Source organism: Rousettus aegyptiacus, unplaced genomic scaffold, assembly GCF_014176215.1.
Source record: "Rousettus aegyptiacus isolate mRouAeg1 unplaced genomic scaffold, mRouAeg1.p scaffold_m13_p_12, whole genome shotgun sequence".
NCBI classification, from domain to species: Eukaryota; Metazoa; Chordata; class Mammalia; order Chiroptera; family Pteropodidae; genus Rousettus; species Rousettus aegyptiacus.
The window spans coordinates 70,695,067-70,720,808 of NW_023416287.1; the positions used below are offsets into that span (position 1 = coordinate 70,695,067).

General features: G+C 33.9%; 1 non-coding gene across 1 annotated transcript; it reads right to left on the minus strand.

Moving 5' to 3' along the window:
* Window positions 1–776: 776 nt before the first annotated feature.
* On the minus strand, window positions 777–881 carry LOC118610141. Its single transcript, XR_004953800.1, has one exon. It is a non-coding gene; the product is annotated as a U6 spliceosomal RNA (small nuclear RNA).
* Window positions 882–25,742: the final 24,861 nt, after the last annotated feature.

Below are 25,742 nucleotides of genomic sequence, written 5' to 3' on the forward strand. Positions count from 1 at the left end.
TTAAGATAAATATTTGGCAGGACTTGATGACTATAGCAAAAGCAGAGGCATTATTAGGGTCTTGAGGAGATTTAGGATAAAGTGCACAGCCAAGCATGAATCTTAAATTGTTAGTCTATGTGACAGGGGTGGATATTGATATATACAACTAAAAAAGAAAAAGAAAACATCCCAAAAGAGTTATCTTTAGGAAGCATTATTATAAGTTTGACATTAATTCTGTATTTGTATATTCACATAAATATGTTAAATATATATATATATTAACTTTTGATTTGTAAAACTTAAAATTATTGGATTTAAATCCACAAGCATAGATAAACTCTCCCAAAGAAAACTTATAAAATAAATGTCCTCTCTCCAACCTTCAGACTCCAGACACACTTCTGTAGGTACAATTTTCTTTACATCATTAAATAATTTTCCCCTTAGGGTAGGAAGACCAAAGAATTCATAATTTAAGGAATTCACCTGTGATTACTTCTTTTGTCCCACCTCTCTTTTCCAATCCATCAACAAATCTAGTTGATATTATTTCCAGGTATATGTGCCAAATCCACACATCTCTCTATCTCCACTTTTACACCTTTACATATCTCCATGTTCTTTCATTTGTTACAGTAAAATTGTATTTTCTTAGGATAATAGCTGAGAACAACCCAAATGTCCATCAACTAATGAATGAATAAACTGTGTGTGTATATATATAATATATATAGAGATAGAGATATTCATAGATAGAGATATAATATATATGCACATATACAATCAATTTTTTAAATATGAAATGCTTCATGAATTTGCATGTCATCCTTGTGCAGGAGCCATGCTAATTTTCTCTGTGTCATTCCAATTTTAGTATATAATCTGCCAAAGCGAGCACAATGGAATATTAATCAGCAATAAAAAGGAATAAGTACTGATACATGCTACAGCATGAAGGAAACTTGAAACATGCTAAGTGAAAAAAGATAGTCACAAAGGCTACATACTGTATCATCCCATTTATATAAAATGTCAAGAATAAGCAAGTCTGTAGAGACAGGAAATAGGTTAGTGAGGGGCTGAGAGAGGGGAGAGGGAAAACAGAATGGGGAGTGCCTACTAATCAGTACAAGATTTCTTTTGGGCGTTGATGAAAATGTTCTCAAATTTGAAAATTTAGCATTAGAATTAGAATATTGCCCAACTTTGTGAATATACAAAAACATAAGACTTTATACTTTAAAATGGTGAGATTTTATGGTATATGAGTTGTATTTTAATAAAAAAAATCTAATACAAATGTTCTTAATTTGAGGAAGAGGGCAATGAAACCCATTACTAGGGTGATAGTAGTAAAAAAAAAAAAGAGGCAATAATAATTACATGACAAAATTTGAAGAAAACAATGAACCAACTTGGTGACAAACTGAAAATAAAGCAAAGGAAGGAAACAAGCCAGGACAATTGCCTTAATGAAATGAAGTACATAATTTGAAAAAGGAATCCAATTGTGGGGAGAAGATTAATTCAGTTTTGAATATGTTGAGATTTCCACGAATATGAGGTTTTTTAAGTGGAGATGCCTTTAGGCAATTGAACATATGGGACAAAAGTTCAAGCTGCTGGAGACACAAAATTGAGAGTCATCAACTTAGAGGAGGCAGTTGGAGCCATGGGGATAATGTAGGAAAAAAGAAAAAAAGAAAATTAATGATTGGAATTCTTTCAGAAGTATTCTTCACTTCGGCAATGATCTCATGAAGAAATCTCAGAAAAGAGAAAGTGAAAATGATGGCAGAAAAGTGCTTAGCACAGAGGTTAAGAGAGGAGAGTTACAAGAAGGAGCAATGGAAAATACTGAGATGCCATCAGAGAGTCTGGGCGAGAGAAAACAAAGTAAAGCAAGCTGTTAGACTATTTCATTAAGTTATACAAACTGAAGAGTAAGAGTGTATCAAATGAATATCCAGAGGAGGCAAGGGAGGTTTTGGCCATGGGGAAAGTAGTGGTAAGAGAAAAATCACTGAGCTTAGAATGTAAATGAAGTGCATAGGACACCAGGCTGGGGAAATGTTAGAACAAACATCACAGGGAAGAGACAGGCAGAAAAGTGACGTGACTCAACCTATTCCTGAAAACTAAGTTTAAGATTGTTTTAGTGATTGTATTTGAGACTATCTAGAGACTAGAGTTTGGAGAGGACCAGAGTGGGGCAAGGATTTGGAAGTAGCACATTCAACTATCAAGACAGGCATGAGTGCAATACTCAGCAATACATACTGTAAGGACAAAGTCAAGATCTCAAGTGCAGAAAAATGTATGATATAGTTTTTTCTCTTCATAAACTATATATGTTGTTGGCTACACATTAGCAGAACATTGATCTTACCGAAGGCATTTTGTGGATTTCTGCTTGCCAATGATAATGGTTTGTTAATGCTTCTGACAATCCATCTTTTTCCTACTTCCTCTCTTCCCTACTGCTCCATAAGAAAAGACAGCCTGTCAAAAAGTGAAAATGATTTTATATTTACAAGGCAAAAGAACCTTTAAATGACCTCAGGGCTTTACATGAAGTACTCACAGGTCCAGGATGATCGGTAAGGTTGCTGTTGACAGATACTACTTGATGGACTGAAAATCAATTTGATCAGATGTTTTTATGGATTATAGTGGCCTTGGCTAATTACAAAAGATTGTCTTCCTAGATCCCACAGTTTTCAGAGCTGACTTTGAGCAGAAGTACACAGGATTAAGCTGCAGGCTTGACAGTTTTCCCTAATTATCTGTCGCAAGGGCAACTCTTGGATCGTCTTGACACGATCAAAAACAGGCCGAACTTTTATTTCTTAGTCCACATGCTTTTTTGCTCACAGTCATTCATATTTAGGTGATGAGGCTCATCACATTATTATTGTTTACCTGGATGGAATAGTGGAAGAGACTACAAATATGAAAAAATAGATATACAAAGTTTTCTAAAATGTGGTCATTGATATAAAGAAAACTAAAATGAATGTTGTATATATTCAGTTATTCAGATACAATGAGAAAGCATGAGTTCATAACAAAATTCTTAAAAGAAGGTTGTAAGATGTCTTATTAAAAGAAGAGAGAAAGCAAAAGAGATTATATTATATGTTTGGATTAACAACATTTTTTTACCAGAACTGATGATAGGTAGATTTTAGGAAAGTTTAAGTTCACCATCAGAGACTAAATTGTGTCATCTCCAGGAAGATTTTGACCAAAGTACATACAGTTGAAATAAATGTTTTGCTTTGCACAAGGTAACAATAAAAGAGAAAGCATTCCTTTGGAATATAAATTATTAAACATCATTAATTTAAGATGACATTGCAACTAAGCTATTACAATTTAGATATTACTGAATGTGAGGAACAAGGGTCCTTGATTCAAGAGTCAGTCTGCACATGGGTAAGACAGCCTATAGGGTAACAATTTTGTGTGGAAAAAAGTAAGGCAGACAGAAGAGAGAAAAGTTGGTAAAGGAGGAAAGCAAAGACTCCTATCCTTATTTTGATTGCATAAATGAGGTCTGAAGCTTTTGAGAGCAGGATTTAGGCTGGAGATGAAGAAACTGAAATCACAAAGATTTATGTGGCATGGATACAAACATTTTTGCTGGAGCTCATAAGCAGAAAGATATGTCATTGAATGGGGAAAAAAATCCTCCTTCTTTGTCCTGTCCAGAATCCAGCGTGAGCCTGGTAATATTAGGGTTTGAGAGGTCTGTGTGTATTCCTGGAAGTAACTGCTGAGTGAGGTAGAAAGTAAAGGAGACAGCTATAATTCTTGACAAAGAAATGTCAATTCAAAAGGGCAGCCTCTTTTCATATGTGTATTCACAGATAAACTTGGCTGGCATGGCAGAGCAATTTTGCACAGGGTTAAAAGCTTACGCTATCATTCATTCAACAAATATTTATAATGCATGCTATGTGCAGTCTTGATTTACGTATTAGAAGTTCATCAGTGAAAAATAAAACAAACCAAATGTCCCATAAACTTGTGAAATTGGAGATACCATGACCTTTTTTGTACAAAAATTTTGTGAAGTCTAGAGAATATTAGGTTACATTAACAAAATGCTAAAAAAACATAAATTATATTATTATCTCACTGACTAAAAAAACCCTATTTTATCTGTACTTTATTTTTTAAAAAAATCAGTTCTCTAGAATTAACTTATTGAAGAAAGGAAAATTTACATGATTTTTCAAGTTCTAAACTAATTTTAAGGTTTTATAATTTTTGTTCAGATAATTACTTCCTAAATTAGAAAGAGGTACATTTGAGACCAGTAATAGTAGGAATAAGAAAACAAACACAATTTAAAAATTATGTGTTATAAGACAGGCTTACTCAGAAGGGACAGTGGTTTCATTGAGTCATTTTGGATTATTCCTTCAGATGCTAGACCATAAAAACAGGTGACGTGTAGAAGAAACTACAACCAGTGGCCCATAAAATGGCTATAAACTCATCAAACACCAAGAACAATTATAGTCCAAACTTATATGACTAGACTTATCAAGTTGTAATTTGTATATATCTATTTTAGAAATTGCATCATTTAACCTCACTCGCAAAGGTATTAGAAAGATTAACTAACTAGATAATTTCACAAAGTGCTCAGATAATAAAAGGTAAAGGGATAAATGCCAAGGATTATTGCTTTAGACCCTCTGCCGATACTAAAAGACCAAAGTTAATGTTTTGTTTCATTTTCCACTGTCTAGGTAGCTCAAGTTCATTAGTTCCAAGAATGGGGGTGGTGGGAGGTGAGAAGTACCTCTCCAGGAAAAGGTGAATACAGATTTACATCCCAAGGGGAGTCAAAGTCATGGGATTTATCAGAGCATTTCTCCACTTAAAAAGTGTTAGAAGACAAGTTTCCATGAGTATCCTGTGCTTCTTCATGTCTTACAAGAAAAAGCACTGATTGCCTTTATTTTTGGTTGTCTTTTCAAGGATGTTTACATACTCGACAGCCTTGAAAAATAAAGATTTTGTCTCCCTCCAAAGCCAAGAGCACGTTTGCTTGCAGCCTTGGAATATAAAAACAGAGTCTCCCTCTGGAGCAAAGGGTTGGCATATTTACTGCCCATTTTAAAAGATTTGGATACTCTATGCCCAGCGTTCCTCTCTTATAATGTAACTCACCTGAATCTCTTTGTGTTATCTGGTTCTCTATGTCATGCCATGGAAACTGAGGCTTTGGAAACTGGTGCAAGAAAATGTTGATAACCTGGGTAATGATATTGACTTTAGTAACAAATTCCTTTGTCTCTGACCCAGGAGTCATGTCTTTTGCTAGCATCCATGAAATTAGAGCAGGCATAATTATTAGCCTGTTAGTATCATAAAATCTCAAACCCAATATTCTGGGCAAGATGGCAAAGTAGGTGAATTCTGCTTGCCTTCTTCCATGACTGCATTAAAATTACTACTAAGTTATAGAACAATCAACCTGGAGAACCATCTGAAGACTAGCTAAACAGAACTTCTATAACTAATAATATAAAGGAGAGGCCACATCACTACTGCTAGAAGGGGCAGAGACACAAAATGGGATGCCCCTACACAACATGTAGCAATTGAGCATCAGGATGGAAATCTTGGCCGTGGAAGTACCCCTAGAGGAGCAAGGAGCCTGAGCCCCATACCAGGGTTCCTAACCCAGAGTTCCAGTGCTGGGAGTATTTGGCTGTGAAAATCAGCATAAATTCCATCTGAGACAGAAGATTGCTGGAAACCCACATATGTTTTTAAAACACCCGCACATACTCGCTCACTCACAATCACTTACCCTGGGGTCTGGTGGAGGGACGGTGACTCTGGAAGTGCCAGAGACATACAGAGAAAGACAGAGTTGTGTGGCTTCAGGGCAAGGACTGAAGGGACAACCACCATTATCCTTGTATTAAGCGCTCCTTTAGTGCATTCTACAGGTGGAATTAAAGACTTAAATATAAGACCTGAAATCAGAAAACTCCTAGAAGAAAACATAAGCAGTAAACTCTTTGACATTGCTCTTTGTATATTTTTTCTGATATGTCACCTCAGGTAAGGGGAACAAAATAAATAAATAAATAAATGGAACTATATCAAACTAAAAGGTTTTAGACAGCAAAGGAAACCATCAACAAAATGGAAAGAAAACCTATTGATTGAGAGAAAATATTTACCAGTAAAACATCTCATAAGTCATTAAGAACTCAAACAACACCAAAAAACAAACAATCCAATTAAAAAATGGACAGAAGACCTGAATAGACATTTCTCCAAAGAAGATATATAGACGGGCAATAGACATATGAAAAGATGCTCAATGTCACTAATCATTATATAAATCCAAATTAAAACCACAGTGAGATATCACCTCAAACCTGTCAGAATGACTATCATCAATAAATCAAAAAATAACAAGTGTTGGTGAGGATATGAAGAAAAGGGAACCCCTATACACTATTGGTGGGATTGCAAGTTGGTATAGACACTATAGAAAACAGTTTAGAGGTTTCTCAAAAAATTAAAAATAAAACTACATTATGACTCAGCAATTCCACTTCTGGGTATTTACGCAAAGAAATTCAAAACATTAATTCTAAAAGATACATACACATTTATGTTCACTGAAGTGATATTTATAATAGCCAAAAAATGGCAGGTGCCTAAGTGCCCATTGGTAGACAACTGGATAAAGAAGTAATTATACACACACACACACACACACACACATATGTATGTATATATACACACACACATATGTATGTGTATATATATGTATACACACACACACACACAAACACACACACACAATGGAATGTTACTTGTCCCTAACAAATGAAATCTTACCGTTTGCAACAACATGAATGAACGCTAGAGAGTATTTTGCTATATGAAATAAGTCAAATAGAAAGATATATAGCATATGATCTCACTTATATACGGGATCTGAAGAACAAAATAAGCGAACAAAAAGAACAAAAATGGACTCATATACAGAGTCTGGTTGCCAGATGGGAGGGAATTTAGGAGGCTGAGTGCAAAAGGTGAAGGGATTAAGAAGTACAGAGTGGTAGTAAATAGTCATGAAGATGTGAAGTACAGTATAGGGAATATAGTCAATAATATTGTAACGAGTAAGTATGGTTCCAGGTTGGTACTTACTAATCACAGGGATGACTTTGTAAATTATATAAATGTCTAACAATTATGCTGTATACATTAAACTAATATAAAATAATGTTGAATGCCAACTGTAATTGACATATAAAAAATAGAATTAAATGTTTTAAAAAGTCTCAAATCCTTGACAGTTCATATAAATATATATTCATTTAAAATAAATATCTTGTTGAAAAGCCTCTGAAAAGATTTGAGATTTATTCTTGACATGGTCCTTATATCCCTATAGATCCCTATAGAGAAGTCAGACAAAGTAATTTTAGAACTTGAGCAAAACAACATGTAACCATGAAGCATTATTTTGTTTGATGTAGAGAATTAGCTCATCAAGGTCTGTCTCAGTTATGCTTTCCTCATGTCATTCCATTCATTTTCCTTTTCACTCCTGCACACTTACTCACTGAATGATTGCCACACTGACCTGCTCCTCTTTTACCTAAGGCTGATAGACTGTGCTTCCCAAAGCTCATTCTCTGACTTCTGATTTATGATTCTGACAGCACTTCACTAAGTGAAGGTTTGTGGCAATTTATGCCATTACGCAAATTATACAAATTGCTATTAACTGATGTAATGTACTATAAAGAACCGGAAGCATGGAGAAAAAAAATCATGTGAATTTCCCTTTGACATGCTTGCAATACTTTACTACTTAATTTTTCATATCAATTAATAGAAATATATATCATTAGAAGAAACAGCATTTTATTTCATAGATTCATCTTATTCCTAGTTTTTAATTATTCACTTACTTTTCTTATTGAAGTACTTTTTTATTAAGAATTTAAAAATATAAAAATTTGTGAAATATCAAACCTGCTACTATATCCAAAGTTAGAAAAGGAAGGATTAATGGTTGAATGCCATATTTTAAAAAAGGAAATTTTATTTAGAGTGATTGGGTATTGAGTGAATAAAGATCAAGGCATTAAGGAAGTCAAACTGTGTGGGAACTTATCTGATGGATGATATGAATAAAACTGAAGTTCAAAGTCAGATTTCACCTCACTTTAATTTTCCTTGCTTCCTCCTTGTATTAGACATAACTGTTGACTTCCAGACAGATATGCGAATTTGGATTCTGGTCTACCTGTCTCATATTTACTGATGGCAGCAATAATTTAAAGAGGTAATCCAATTACAGTGTCTCAGAATTGTCCCGGATCACCTTCTTTGTTGCTAGGTAGCCTCATGGTTGAAATGGAGATGTAATGAAAAGATTTAACTATCCAATCAAACAAGCCTAACTGAGTATATAGAACACACTACAAGTCGAAAAGTCGAGGAGATTTAAGAGAAGAAAGTTGAAAATGAAAGAAAAGGAGAGAATAAAGAATATAGCAAAGAAACATAGATAGGAAGTATCTTAATATATGATTACTCTGCCTATAGTTTTTTTCTCATCAATTTTAACTTGTCATCACATATTTCATCCAACTTCACAACATGCTGATGTAGTCACGTCCCTCTCACTTACTTTCAAAGCTTAATTTCCTCTTTATAGAATCCATAATTTAGTTTTACCACATCTATGAACTCTTTTCTGCTATCCTCCCCAAACTAACCTCTACCCTAGATGGACTTGTTAACTAAGTCTACAGGTAAGATGGACTACTAATGGTCCTTCAAAATCACCTTCCTTGTCTTCTTCATATTCATCAGTCAAAATATACATATCCTCAGGAAAAGTAACAAATCAGACTACACTGACGTTAATGTATAAGTATCTCGTGGGATATCCTTCCCAAAAAGCAAAACTAATTATAAGGAGAGCATCAAGAACATTAATGCATCTAAAAAGGATAGGGGGAAAAGATGCAAAGACAAAAGAATTACGGAGTGATGAGGATCAACCTCACAATGCTTATTAATCCAGAGAATCTGGATTCTTATCTTGAATCTTTACTTCCTATTACAAATGCAAACAAAGCTACGGGACCTAGTAATATCAATATTATATACAGAGAAAAAGCTTATATATTTTTAATTTGGATCCCCCATATCTGATTGTCTTAAGAGACCCATGATTTGGTTTTATGAACTGTCATATAATAGTTTTGTTAAGAGCCCAGAATTGCTATTTAGGGACAAATGGCATCCTCGACAATCAACAATACTGAGATGTTATGGAGATTGAATATATAAAAGCTTAGAAACTTGAACAGGTCAGAATGAAGCCTGAAGCAGGTATTTGATGTTTCTACCTAAGCCCTAGATTTTATTGATGTTTACTGATGTTTTATATTAATAGAAAAACTGCCTAATATTCCCAAAAGTGTTTCCAGAATTGACTTGCTTTATATGTCCATGATTTCTAAAGTGAAAGCAGAGTTATAAATAGGATTTGGAGGTTCTTTGAAATTCCTTTAAGAAACAGAATTTGGATACAGCCATGAAGCTCAATTTTGTTCTCCCTGGCAGAAAACCCCAATCTTTCTTACCACTGCCCCCAATTTAAAGAGTGGCAGAATGAATTGTAGGACAATAGGAGTTAATAGACGTGTATATGGCCATAGGTACAGAATAAGAAAGCAAAGGAGTTAGTTTAAGAAAGAGATTTTTATATAAATAACAGCATTTTGTTTTTGTTTTTGTCTTTTGTCTTTTTTTCTCAACTGTAGGATTTTTATCCTCAGCACTGTTGATATATTGGACCTTATATTTTTTTTCCTGTGGGGGCTGTCCTGCGCATTGTAGGATATTTTATATCCATCCTTGGCTACTATCTACTCATTCCCAGTAGAACCCTCCTCCCAAGTTGTAAAAAACAAAATTGTTTTCAGACATTTGCCAAATAACCCCTGACAGGCAACACCGCCCCTGTTTAAAAACCACTGCTCCAAAGTGACCCCCTGAATCCATACAATTGCTAATATAATCATGAAGATTTCGAAGAATTGACTGTGTGCCCTTGGTCAAGTCATTTTACATTCCTGGGATACCCCTTCCTCATCTGCAAATTTAGGTGTTGTAAAATCTTTTCCAGCTCTAAGACTGGATGAATTTAAGGGTTCTATGCCATGAAGTTTCCTTTTACATTTTCTGATTGATTCTGTCATAAGCTACCTGAATAGATGTAAAAACTAGTATTTTCTGGGTAACTTGGAGTTATTCAAGAAGGAAATTACATAGACAGTAAGTGATAATGGTATTTATGGCTATTATGACATATTTTGGAGGCATTTCTTTTCTGGTGAAACTTGGTGTGATGAAGGAGGAAATAGACAGCAAGTGATGATGGCATTCATAGCTATTTCGATAGATTATAAACTATAGCAATAATTAAATGTGGGAACATAAAATTCACTCATAATATTAAATATCACACAAATAAGACGACATCAACTCAGGAAAGGAATCTATGAGTCAAGGAAAAATGTTCTATAACATTCTCCCCAACTCCCTCACATACTACAGGCCATCCATAAAGTAAGAAATTACATCATTCTTTTTGGTGTTTAAATACATTTCAATTTCTATTTGTATTATGTTATTAAGGGTCTTCTATTCTCTAAAACATCAGTTTTCTCTCTCTTTTGGATTAATAGATAAGCAAGACTATGTTATTCGATTCATCAAAACAGAAGCTCCTCAGGTTCATGTTGTATCTCCAAGGTCTGACTTAGTCCCTCCGAAAGCCACAAAATAAGAAAAATAGAACATAAACTCTACTACTAAGAAGCTTAAAATCCAGTTAAAGTTATAGGATTAACCCAAGGAATTTAATAACAAGTGATAATAAGATACCACATATTAAATACTAAATTGTACTTAAGCATCATAGAAAAGGCTTCAGAAAGGTATTATGTTACATGAGAGGCAAAGCTTATTCAACTCAGCAGCCTATGCTTGAAAACAGTCATAAAACAAATGCTCAGATATCATCTGAATATTATTCTGCATTATATTTGATCATATATCTATATCTATATGTGTATGATGGGGAGCTGCCTGACATATTTTTTAAAGACTTAGAATATTTTACCTTTCCTAGATTTCATTGACAGCAATAAATTCATTTGAATTTGTCCAGCCCTTTTATAATATTTCTGACAATTTCACTTCACATGATATGAATTACGCATGTTTATTACATGCCATTTTGACTAGAAATACTTATTTACCCTATCTATGTTCTTTTGAACTTCATTTTCTTAGGATGTAGGGATCTAGGCTAGAGGCCAGAAAGAGAAAGCGCTTACAAATATGAGAGTCACTGGAGAAAAATGAGTTACATGAAATGTTACTTAGATCTCTCTGTATTTCACACAGTAGCTACCTACCAGTAACCAGCAGTACCTATTGGAGAAGATCCATTCTTACCATCTTTCTTCCTTAGTAACAAACAGGATGAACTTTTGCTCATAATATAGAAATATAGAAGTCGGCTTCTAATTCATCTTAATAACTAGAACACTTATTCCATAGAGCTTCTAGTATTTCTACTTTCATCCCTTTCCCAAAGAGGCCTTGATTAACTGAAGCCACATAACACCAAACTTTGATGTCAAGCACTATGTTCCTCCTGGTCTAAAGTAATCATCAATTTGGAAGTTCCTTTTGAAACTACTAATAGTGTCTTTGAACCTTTTCATCTGTGGAATATCCCAGCCAAACCGGGTGACAGCAGTTAATATATCTCATTAGGTAGCTTTAAAGATGAATCAATCATTCTTCCTCATACAACACAAAAAAATATATTACCCTCTGTTTGCTTAAATGGTTTTAGCATTCATGTCACAATCAAATAGAATAAGTTTAAAAAGTAATTTTACCTAGGCCAAAGGGGTATATTTGTATACTAAAGCAATTAAAAATGAATTAATGGACTTGGAACATATACTCTTTCACTGAATATAATTTGGCAACATTACTTCTATAGATCCTGCTTCTGTATTTGCTTCATTTAATTGCTGATACCTACTACAGACATTACTTGGACAAATTATATCATGTGTCTGAATCTCTACCACCTCATTTTAAAATAGGAGGATTAAACTAAATAATCACTTTGACTCCCCCCAATTCTAAGAATTTGTAAGTATAATTTTAACCTCTATTTTCATCAATCTTGTATGCATTAATATACAGAGTAATCTTACCATTTCAGATGTGGTGTTTGAAATGTTAATTAAGTTTTGTGGACATTTATTATTTGTAACAATTATAATTATTATTTCTATAAATGTCTAATGTTTTCAGTTAAATTTTAATTATTTTAGGAGTAGGTTTAATATCATGTATGCTTTATATTTTTTTCAGTTCCATGACTCATAGATACATCAATGATGTTTGATTTATTAGAACGTTTGATTCTGTAATAAGTTATCTCTAGGGTCCAGGAAATGAAAGAACAAGACCAACATTTATTTAGCATTTACTATTCCAGATGTACTTGCAAGGTAGACAACATCTTCCCCTTTTAGAAAGAAGGAAACTAAAGAAAATAATAAGTGGTGGATCCAGAATTTACCCTCCTAAATGTTTAATTCCAACAGCCATACATATTTTCTATTAAACACATTATTTTTTGCAGAAAAAAAAACATGTTTTAACCTTACATTTTTGCCTCATTTGCTTTGTTTTCCCAGTTTGAATTCAATGCCATGGTTAACCATAAAATTAATACACAACTGACTTTCTCTTCTTTAACATACATGCATACCCGCACACACAAGTACACACATAGCACACTCACACTCACCAGAAACACTTAGAAAGAATTTACCCCTCAGGAAAAGAAAAAGAACATAAGAAATAAGGGTCGTTTCATTTGCTCTGCTTCTTAATCTCATTTTATCTTTTTTATTTGTCTGACAACAAAAAACCATTTCAATTATTACTAGCCAAAACAACTCATAATGTAAAAACAAAACTAAACTAAACAATGTTTATTGATGATAACTGATCAGTCTTTTAAATTCTAGAGTATAGAGGACACCTGAGAATTCAAGCTAAAGATCATAGGGGAAGAAGAAAAGTTAGACATCTTTCCCATTAAAAAAAAGAATTAAGATCAAAACTTTGCTGTAACCACTGGAAATGGAATTTGAACCTTGAGTTTGGTATGATGAAGCTAGATACTCAAGAATCGACCAACGCAACACAAAGGCAACCAGCATCATGAGGTCGGGTATGATAAGAATATAAGACAAATTTGACCATATCTCTCTCTGTTGGCTTGGTCTTTCCACTGGTACAATTCCCTAGGTCTTAACACCAAAAACTATTCTACCATGGGCCTCAAATTGTTCCTATGTTTTGCTGATGTGTCCAATTTCTCTCTCACTTCCTCCAGCAACTACATATGGCCAGGGATTTTCATAGTCCATTGTGAAAATAACATTTAGGTTCAATTCATAGATTTCCTACCCTGCAGTTTACATAGAGCAATCACAGAGTTATGTGATATTTTTAATTCAAAATTTGCTTTGCAGGTAAATAAGGGAGCAGGCAGGAATGCACTACAATTGTGAAGTTTCAAAAGATTGAGACAAAGTTGTGCTTGGCTCTTAGTTTGCACATGAGATCTTTCCTGGTGATAGTGAAACTTTAATTCAAATTGTTTCTTACCTTTTTATATACTTTTGATGGTGTTGACAGTTAAGTACTGATCATGTATTTAAGAGTTTTCTCCTAGAAAACACATCAGTCTTAGTATGTAGATGTAGTCTCATTTCATGCACTAATAAGTCACATAATCCTGAGTAATTTATCTTATGGGTGTCAGTTGTTTTATCCAAAAATAAGTGTACCGTAATGCATGTCCTTCTCTCATTATCTCTAAACCACTAAGGATCACCTCTCATTCGTTCATTCATTCATTCTTGGTTATCATAATTCTTGAGTTTTTTCATTTGTTCTTTGTTTATTTGACATAAACTAAGCACTGTCACTGACCTTTTAAGACAACTTTGAAGAGGAAGGTGCTCACGTCATTGAGAACTCACTCTTTAGTAATGTATACATGCACACACACAAGACAGTGAAATATAAATGGTAATAAGCATGCCATCAATAAGTCCTTCTGAAAACTTGATTTCAAGCTGCTTACTCATATAGCTCAATTTTAACATCAAAGATGCCTTAAATCCACTTATGCATCCCATCTCAATTCTTTGACATGCTCACTTCCAATGAGCTTTCCATCTGTATCATATTAGTCATTTACTCTCATGGTTATAGTCATGACCTTACCATTGCCAATATCTCTGAAATATTGACTCCTAGTATCTTACTTTCTGACCATCACCTCTCTCATCTCTGATCATTTACTCTAGTCCTTCGCATTCAGGCAGTTGACTCTGCAACTTTTCTATTTCCTACTATCCCAATTACTTGTTTATTTCCATTCTTAACCTACACAGGTTTCATGGCCCAACAATATAAACACATGCTTGTAAATATCCTTTGCACTTCTGTCCTCTGCTCTATAAACTCTCCTTGAAAAGTCCAATCTCTATTCAGCCTAGCTGACTTCTAACTCTCTCTATATATATCTGAAAAGCTGATTATGGTTATAGAAGATCACAGGACTGTTGGCTAATTTTACTTTGAATTTAGCAACTTATTAAGATAATATTACTATACCTTCCTAGTAAATTTCTTTCCCATTGTAGAAAACTACTGTTTTACACATTCTATTTTCCTCTCAAATATCCAAAGCCCCGTCTTTAGTCCATCACTCACAGCTCATGACATCATCTCATTGTCATTAATAGACAAAAATAAAAATGACACTGTGTATCCATAAAGTGGTCCATCACTTTACATACATCTCTGCACAGATAACTGCCTTTTTCCTTCATTATAATGAAGCAAATGGTACCGCTTTTATCTAAAACCAAACCCTCCAGATGTATCACTAACCCTCATCACCTTCCTAGTACTCAAGGCTAAATATTGACTCTACAGTTCTCCCTTCACCTATCATTTTCTTACATTAAAATGGTATCTTTTCCTTAATTAAAAAAATGCCTTAATATATTTTATAGAATCTTGCTTTGATCTCAATCTCTTCCCATCCTCTACCTCATTTATCTACTTTAAAAGCAAAACTAATAAAGTGTTTTCTCTATTCACAGAATTTCTATTTTCTCACTTCCCATTCTCTCTCAACAGACTTTTATCTGACTTAAGCCAACACTACTCTACAAATAGCTCTTAGCAAGGTCGCAAATGACCCTCTTCTTGACATATCTGAGTAATGATCTTCTGTTCTCATCGAATTGACCTTGTATCAATATTTGACACAGCTGACCACCCCTTCCATTTTAGAATACAATTTTTTCCATAAATTTTTTAGACACTGAACTCTATTTTTTTTTTTTCCTATAATGTCAGAGTCTATTTCTTTTCAGTCTCTATCTCTGTCTCCTCTTTTGTCCAACATCTTAATCTCAGAATGTTTTAAGCTTAGGTTTTGGCTTTCTACTCTATCCACAGTCTATCCTTAGGTGAGGTCATCTAACTCCATGTATTTAAATACTGTTTCTATATGTTGAGTCATCAAAAATATATTTCTAGTTCAATTACTTCTTTGAGTTTTAAACTCATATGTCCAATAAATACATCACACCTTCCCTTAGATATATGTGAGCATCTCCAAATCAATGTGCCTAATTCAGAACTTTTGAATTTTACTCCCAAAGCTGTTTTTGTGGTGGTTGTTGCTGCTGTCTTTTTCTGTCACTCTTCATTTTCTCAGTTGTGGCACTGCCATTTATACCCTGCTGCCAGGACTCATTGTTGTATGCTGTTTCTCACCACCTCACCACCCCTCCATCATCAACAGTTTTATCAATCTTACTTCCAGAATATATCTAGAATCCGTTCAGTATTTACTATCTACGTTATTATAACTCTAATTTAAGCTACTACTACCATCTGCCATCGGGACTACTGAAATTGCCTCCCACCTAGTTCTTCTTAATCCTCTTCATTCTCTAGTGTTCTACGCAAAAGCCAGAATAATCTTTTGAAAGAATGCAAGGGAGTATAACAGCCTCTTTCCTACATACATTACACTAAAACCCTTCAATGGCTCGCTGTATTAATTAGAATAAAATAAAAATTTTCTTCCATATACCACACAGCATAAAAGCCCCATGTGATGGAAAAATACCCTAATATTTGACTTGATTAGCTACTATTCTTGTTTTCTATTCCCTAGTTAGGTTTTCATTTTGTTCCTAAAACAAATATTTTGGGATCATTTCATTTGCTTCTTCCCCACTCCCACATGAAATGTCTTTCTCCTGGAACTTTGCAGGTTTTGTCTGATTTTACTTTAAATGCATTACCCTTGATAAAGGCCCTTTCTGACTAGATGAACAAACATAACTAACCCCATCCTAGTTTCTTTACACCCTCCTTATTACTTATCACTGATATTTAAATTTATTGTCTATCTTTTTGTTTGACTTCTCTCACTAGAATGTAAGCCTCCTGAGGGGATGAGTTTATTTTCTTCACTACTCTAACTCTATGCCAGAGTTAATTGCATATGGATTAGACGAGTGAATAAACAGCTTCCTATAAGACTGTATAAAATTAAGAAATCAGAAAGTTCACAAAGTTATCTAAGATGGGATATGAGAAAATACGGAATGTTATTTTTAAACAAAGGTAACCAGTCAGGGAGATATGAAAGTCTGGTATACCCTGTGAAAAAGTGAGTGTCCAGTGTGGTCTGAAGAGAGAGTACATAAAACAGAGGGAAGTAGGTTAGCCTGAAAGATGTGGACTCAGTCTGAAAAATTCATGTGATATATTAAGATATATGAGTTTGATATAATAAAGTTTAAACATAACAAAGATAACCGGAATAGTCATCATGAGAAAAATTAAAATTTTAAGGTAATGAAGACAAGTTAGGGAGCTTTGCAGTGGTTCAGAGGAAGTAGAAGAGGGTCTGTGGGGAGTTAGAGTATGAAGGGAATGAAGAATTGGCTTCTTCCTCAGGGCTTCCTTTGAGTTGCGAAATGTTCTCATGTGAATTTTTTTATTTATTGTTATCTCCAGATAATAATGATTCTCTGGCTAATGGTAAGTTCACAAATTTGAATATATCTGCAAATCTCAAGCTGAAATTATGAATTTGACCCTGCTTTTTACCTGACTTCACTTGAGTTTGAAATGTCCCACCAAAAAATGAAAGTGACTCTAGCACCATTTTAATTATTTCAAAAGAATAAGAGTATGAACAAAGGAACATACAATGTATCCTATATACATGTGTGTGTAAATAATACTGAAAGATGCACATCACCTATATGTACCTATATATTGATATGAATGCATTTATATAAAGAATATTTATCCATACATAAGTAGATTTATGTTACAGAAACAATATATAGAGCTAGGGCGAATAAAAGTATTAAACAAAATGTTTCTATCAAAGAATTTTTTTAGAACTCGAACTCTGAGTAAATAAAAAATTTGTTATTTTTCAAGTAGGTGGGAAAAAGACACAGTTTAAATTTTATAAGAACTAATCTAATGGGATAATGAGGATGTGACACTTGGAAGGTGCGGGGGGACAAAGGAATCTGGAGCTGTTGATTGTTGACAATAACAAGCACTGAAGCCTTTCCTTCGGTTATTGGAAAATGTAAAATTCTGCCTTGTGAGTAACTGGGCATGAGGAATCTTTCGTTTCCAGCTTCTGTGTATGTTTGAATCACAGTTACAGTATAGACAAAACTGTATTTATTTGCTCACCTAATTACTCACTTAAAACTTACAAAAACTATAGTTCATAGAGTAATGAGGAGACTTAGGGATAATAGGTGAAATTGCCTAACTACATTCAGGTAGAATTGTATGGCTATAACAAAATGCTAAAGATTAATAAAATATGATAAAAATTGCAATGAATACTCCTCACCACATTGAGAAGTGATGCCCATTCTACAGGCACAAGGAAGAGGGAGGTTAGAAGTAAGCTGCAGATAGGAGTGTATAAGAAAGCACACTTACTGTATACATTCAGTATACCGACTTCTTTTTCTGGTCATTTAAATTGTTTTTCAATCCCAACATGGAATAAACAGCTTTAAAGAGTTTCTAAAGTTAGGACACAGAATGTCTGCTTTTCAGCAGTTGGCAAATAATTCCTGTCTCTGAAAAGGCTTCAGCAAAAGAGCAACTTAGCATATAGACAGTCTCCCAGTGACCTGCTACTTAGCTGAGAATAGGCTGGGAAAAAGCATTGATGCCAGTGAAACCTGCCTCAGATCTAAAACTTCCACTCTATTAATTCTTTTCTTTGCCAAACAGAGAAATGAAAGGCAGAGGGAGGAAAAGCTGAGAAGACAGTGAGGTATGAGAAACAAAGAGCAGTGTCTCTCTTTATCCAGGGCTTTGCCACAGCCTCCCTCATTTCCTGGGCATTGTTATACAAGAAGCCAGGTAGGTGAAGTGCTGTGCAGGCAAATACAAGATTATCTCAGACAATGAGTGGTAGTGCATTGGAGTTTATCTATGTGCAATGGATCAATAACACGATCCTTAAGATAGAGAAGTGGCCAAATCAAATGGGCTTTCTGTTTGCTTTGTTATTTAGGCTCTGAAGCTCTATTCTTAAATTTTCACTTTGTCTTGCTTCTTAAAGTTGTCTGTGCAAGTAAAAGACCATGTATTCCATACTGGGCTAAATAGCCCCGACCTAATAAAGGCGAGCCAGTGCTAATTTGTAGCCAGGCTTTTCTGGACACAAAAGCACGGTTTGATGCAGACCGAGTTGTACAGCACTTGTTAAATATCACATAGAAACTGATTTTTTTTTTTTTTTTATTCTTTGGAGATGTGCTTAGACTTTGAAAATATTTCCATTTCAGCTTTTATAATTCACCTCTTTTGAGTACGATCCTGAAAAGAAGAACCACATTTATATCATGCACTCACCCTTCAACTGACTGATTAAATTCATCTAGACAAAGTAAATTTAATTCATACTTTATCTCATTCAGCACTGACACATCTAACTGGAAAAAACATTGTGACTCACTGTTCGTGTTTCTCTATATCTCTTATCTTAGAATTCATATCCTTTCTCAGGTTCCTTCATGGCTCCATTAAGGCAGATCATACAACTTGGGTTCTGTAATCATCTGTTCATATTCCTAGGATTCAAACCACTTAGGAGAAACCGTGAAATTTTTCATTTCTTCACACAAATTCTTCCAAATCTTCTTTGATTAATAGTAACTAGTTCATTTAGGGAGATGAAGGCAAACACAGTAGCTATTACACATATGAAAGAGGATGCCATTCTTGAAATAAAACTAGAAGGTCTTCAGGAAGGTCTCCTTGGGTGAAATTTTAATACAAGAATCTTTTATTTATGAAGCCACTATGCTGGGAGGTAACAAACTCCATTCTGGCCTTAGATCTACCATATCCACTGTGTCATCATCAGCATGTTTGAATGTCTTGAAAGAAGAGATGTAGCCACAACTTTTAGTAATGTATTTGAAAAAAAATTTTGTTATTACAACAGCAGAGCATTTTGAACTTTACACTTAGTAACATTTTATTCTGACAATCATTGTCTACAGCAATGATTCTTTAAAATGTGATCTCCTAAGAAGCAGCAACGGCATCATCACATGAGAATCATTTAGAAATTCAAGTTTCCTGGCCCCAGTGCAGACCCGGTAAATGAAGAACTTTGGGAGTTGGGCCCAGCAAACTCTTTTAACAAACCCTCCAGCTGACATACTCAAGTATGAGAACCACAAAACTACTAAGCCGCTATAATATAGGGACATTTTTAACCATAGAAGTTGATTTATGTTTGCTTTTATTTTTAAATATATTTCTTACACTATCCAAGGCATACATTTTCAACAGAAGAAATATTATCCCCCAAGGGATGGAAACTATTTTGAAGGGGAGATGTGAAAAAATATTCGATATTAGAATAGCTAGCACCGTCAAAAGGCCACAAAACACAAAGGGACACAGCATAGATGCAGTATTAAAATTTTATGAGGGAGAAAGGCAAACAAAAAATAAAAAGCCTGAAATACTCTACTTAAGGGGTAAATACTAGAGAAAAAAAAAGAATTGAGAATCCCTAATCTAAGAAAAACTTTTAATTTAAAATGAATATTATCCTTAATCTCTTCTCTCCCAGATTCCCAAAATAAGATACTAGATTTTGGATTTTTGCCAAAAGTCCATTTAATTTAATAATGTGTGATTGATTCCAAAGTAAAGACATACCTATATCATACATATATTTTTAAATTATACATATATAAAAAATACATATGTGTGTGTGTGACCATTTTCTAAAGTAGAAAAATCAAAGATCTGAAAGACTGAATTAATTAATCCATTTATTCATTTCAAAAGAATTTGAGTGCTTAGTATGCGATAAAAGCTATTTCGGGCACTGATGCTTAGCAGTGAACGAGATGGATAAAATCCCCTGTCCTCCTAGTGTTCATATCCTAATAAGGAAATACACCATCAACAAGATAAATAAAATATATAGCTTTTTTAATGATGATTTGTTAAAGAATAAAAGTAAAAGAGAAGGCTGAGTATTGGATGGACTATCGATGATGAGCATAGAAAGCTCACTGGGAAGAAGATTACTAAAGCTACATAAGGTAGAAAGGGAAGGCTCCATGGAAGAGGAAAGAAATTTAGACTCACAATAGTGATAACGAGATGGCAAACGAGAATTGTGGAGAACAAAGTTTTGTAGCATGTTTGAGAAACAAGGAATAGAAAAGTCTGATGACTACAGAATTTATGAAAAGAAAAAGAGGTGATAGTATTAGAGAGATATGTTGGGCTAAAACTATAGAGGCTTTCAAAACCCAATAATTGTTGACCTCTCTAAAATAGATAAACATTGAAGGAGCTTAAAGCATAAAAAGGAACATGATTCAAATGGTGTGTTGATCAAAAAACAAGGAAGTAGTAGGTAAACTATGTTAAAGAGAAAGTAGAAAGAAAAATTAGATGTGTATCAGAGTTTGTTAGGCTATAAGTTCCTTAGATAGCAGCATTTGTGTGTAGATGGCAATTAATTTTCCACAATATCTAGAACTATGATTGTAGTTGCAGTAAATATTTGTTACAAAATTTATCTAGACACAAAGGTATAAGGGCTGGAAGTAGTATTCTGGAAATGGGGAAAGTATGGGTGTAATAAACCTTATAAATCAAGTACTGGAAATATTTAGTGAATGGTTATGAAAACAAAGAAAGAAAAGAATATTCCAGTGACTTGAGCTTATTGGAGAATTATAAAAAGAGTATGATTGTATTAAACAAAATTATGACTATTAAAGGGAGATTGAGGCAAAAAATAAATTTTAAAGTATCTTAATTTTGACCTTATTTTAGGATATTCAAGGTACGAGCTCCATAAATGTGGTTGGAAAAGAAATCCTGAAAAAAGAATTTTGGAATTACTTGTCATTGTAAATATAGTCATCGAAATTATGAGATTAGGTGGTACATGGCCAATTGGAAATTACTCTTCGATCAGTTTCAACAAATCATTTTTCTGTTTTGTTTGTTCATTTTATTTTTGTTTAAGATTCCAAATATAAGTGAAAACATACAATATTTGTCTTTCTCTGTCTGACTTATTTCACTTAGTGTAATACCTTCAAGGTCTTAAATAGTAAAATTTTATTTTTTTTATGGCTGAGTAATACTCTATTTTATATATATATATATATATATATATATATATATATATATATACTATTGTAAATAATGTTGCGATGTGCATCTGTCTTTTCAAATTAGTGTATTTGTTAACAAAATAAACAAACAAAACAAAACTCATAGATAAAGAGAACAGACTGACTGTTGCCAGAGGGGAGAGAGGTGGGTGAAAAATGTGAAAGGGAATAAGTTACAAATTTCCAGCTATAAAATAAATAAGTCATGGGGATGTAATGTACAGCACAGGGAATGTGCTCAATAACATCATAGTAACTTTATACAGTGATAGATGGTTACTAGACTTACTAGGGTGATCACATTGTAAGGTATCTAAATGCTGAATCACTATGTTGTACGCCTGAAACTAATATTGTGTATGTAAACTATACTTTAATACATTTTTAAAATAAATAATAAACTATTTCTCATTTTGGCCTTGGTTGTATTTATGAAATAATACCTCCCTAACTTAAAATTTAGAATTAAAACTTTATGATTTCTCATAAAGAGTGGAAGACCCTGAACCCAAACACTGTTGACAAAGCCATACGTGGAAGACACAAAAGGGAAGAGAAGAAGCTACAGAATGAAAGAAGACAAATATAAACATACCAGAATACCTTCCTGCCATTAAAGTCAAGAAAAGAGTTTACGGAAATGAAAGATGATTTTTGAGTATGAATGCTGGAAACCAAGGAGAATAAGGAATAAAATCAGACCGTGGCGTTTGATTGCCAAAATGTCACCAGTGATCTTTGTGAAACCAGCATCAGTTGAGTGATGGGGGCAAAAGCCAAATCTCAGGGTGCAATACAGCAGCAGCATGTGGGAGGCCTCGTTAATCATTCTGCTTGCTTTGGCACCCATCCTCTACCTCTCTGTGGCCTTCAAAAGCCATGATGAGACAGATATAAACATAGATGTAGATATAGATATGATAAAGCTATAGATATGCGGATGTAGATACATACATATCAAGAAAGATATAGGATCTCACTTAAAAGCCAGTATATCTACCACCTGCCTTAGGAGTCATTAGAGATAGAGACTGGAGTTCTTAAATTCCAAGTGGAATTCCATTCTTTATTTTATGTCACCACTTCCTATGAGTTTTACATATTCAACTTAATATTCCTACAGCAATGAACAAAGTGTTTGCATTTGACTGACATAAGATGGTAAATGCTTTAGCATCATTATCCTAAATACAAAAAGATTTTGAATAATCCTTCAAAATGTCAAGGCACATATCACATAAGCAATTGCTAAATATATATTGTAAGGAAAGAAGTTAATTTAAAGCACTTATAATATTTAATGTCTTTCAGGACAGTTGTGAAAAAATTCTAACAGTCTGATGCACTTATCGACCCATACTGCCCCCTTTTTAAGGTTAAAATGAGCTCCAAGCAAAAATTATGCTGCCCTGAAGGTTCATTTTTTATAGTTCTAGGTCTCAGTGTCTCTCTCCTTCCCTTTGGTAAATTTATTTCCCTATTTTTTTATTCTTAGGTAAGTATGTGCTCCCAACTCACTTTTAAGCAATCCCAGGGGATTTTTAGCTGATAAGACCTTAAAGTGTTAACTCATAGAGGGTATTTACATTTTAAGAAAAAGCTCAGGAAATCTAAACACTCTGAGATCCAAGTTGAACTGTAAAAAGATATCATCTTAAGCACTGGTTACATCGATGGGAAAGAGATTTGGAATGGTGAAGACTTTTGACACACTCAAATTTTATCTTCTAGGTGCCCCAAGTCTTTCTAACAGTCTGTCAACAGACTAGAAATTATTAATATTTGGGAACATTTCACTCTCATGTGGCCTTGAAAACAATTGAGAACATCTGTGAAAGAGTAATTCTAAACAATTCTGCTTGAGTTTACATAAAAAGTAATTTCTACTTCTGTAGATGTCTGTTTAAAAAAATTAAACTTTTTCTTTCTAATAAAAAAATTCATAGCATTCCCTACTCAGTCAGAGGTTTAGACATTTTGGTACAGTAAGCATTGGAATGTATTGAATAGAGTCACTGGCATCTCTTGTTTCACTGTTCAAGGAGTTTCTGGCTTCTTAGATACCAATGGAACTAATCTTCCTCATTTCATGAGGGAGCCGATCATATACTTGGTTGATGCAGCATCAACAGAAAGTTTATAGCTTTAACATAAAATCCTTACGTTGTCCTCATATCTTTAGGGAAATAAAAAAGTTATTTCCTTAGACTTAGAGGCAGTATAGCCTAGTGGGATATTTTTTTGAAAATAGTTATTAATTTACTGTTACTTTAGGCAAGTCACTAAGCTTCGCTGGGCCTCAGTTTCTTCAATCCTAAATATAAAATTTTCCTCAAAATAAAAAATAAATGAAGAGTTGGGATAAATGCACTCTATAATTTTTTTCTGCCTACCTGGATATGTTTCTTCTCTGAACACTCTAACAATTCTAATAATTCTTCCTCTTGAAAGAAAAAAAAAAAAAAGCTCTTAACTCTGGTGATTATGTGTCATTCTCTTATTTGCTTGAGTGGTGGCTATGCCCCAGAAGTAATTTATGTATTCTAACACTGCTAAAAACTCAGATCAAGAAGAATAAAATAATTCCTGAATATCCCAGGCAAGACTAGAAGTGTAAAAGGATATTGTTTCACATGTTCCTCTTTTTCAAGTGATCTTCTTTTGAGACAGACTTTAATGTCTACAAGAAAGCAGAACAGCACCTAGATATAGTGTCACTGGGTCACTTTGTCATGTCATGCCTCCCTTTTCCAATGACCTTTATCTCACTATTGTCATCCCTCTCCCAAGTGTCTAGTGCCCTCAAGGTTCTACTCCACATGCCCCTCTCACACCTAACCACTTCAGGTGGTTATCCACAGATGAGGCTTCTTCTAGGTCTGCCAGGACATGAATGATTCCCTTAAGGGGACCACCTCTGTTTTCCATTCTCTCATAGACCTTGATTAATTATACTAGGTGAATGGAAATATGTTTCCAATATAATATAAATGGTGAATATTAGAATAAGTCTTATTTTATTTACTCTTCCTCAAATGTTAAAATGGCAGCTGTAAATCACTTTAGCTCAAATCATGCAGTAATTGAAGACCCAACAATGTGGTCAGCATATTTTTTAAGCCAAGTGCTTATTTGTATGGACTTATTATAGTAGTACATGTGATAGAAAGTTCTTAAATTCTCTTCTAGGTTTATCTCTTAAAACTCTGTACACTGTCTATACCCTTCAGCCAAGCTAAATTAGTCCCTTCTCTCAAGAACAGCTATTATCCATTTAAAAAATTAGTTCTCCCATATACTCAGGTTTAAAATACTGCTTAAGTGTAACTTTTCTGATTCTTCACTTTTATAGAATTTTGTTTGCTTCTACCTACCTCATTAGATTGTGAGAATCCAATGAAATGAGTGCACATAAAGCACTTAGCATAGTGAAATGGTAACAATTATTACATTATCTGTTTCCTTCTCTTTTCATCTTTTAGCACTGAAATATTTTACAAAACTATTAGTCAATTTAATAATGAATTGAATTAACCTAGGTTAACATTTGTTAATTGGAATATCTTAAAAGATATAGAAAATAACATCCAACAGGGTGAATGAAGAAAGAAATAACAGTCCAAATAAACATGGACAAAACCACAACTAATGTAGGGATTTCAGCAGATCTCTGACAAATTCTCTGGAGAAATCATGCAAAGAGATAACTGTCCTTTCTATTCCTGGATCAATCTTCTTTTTGAAAGAAATATTTAATAATCAAAAAAGTGTTGTAGGCATGGCTGCTTTATTTTTGCAAAAGTTCTGTGCTTTTATATTTCTACA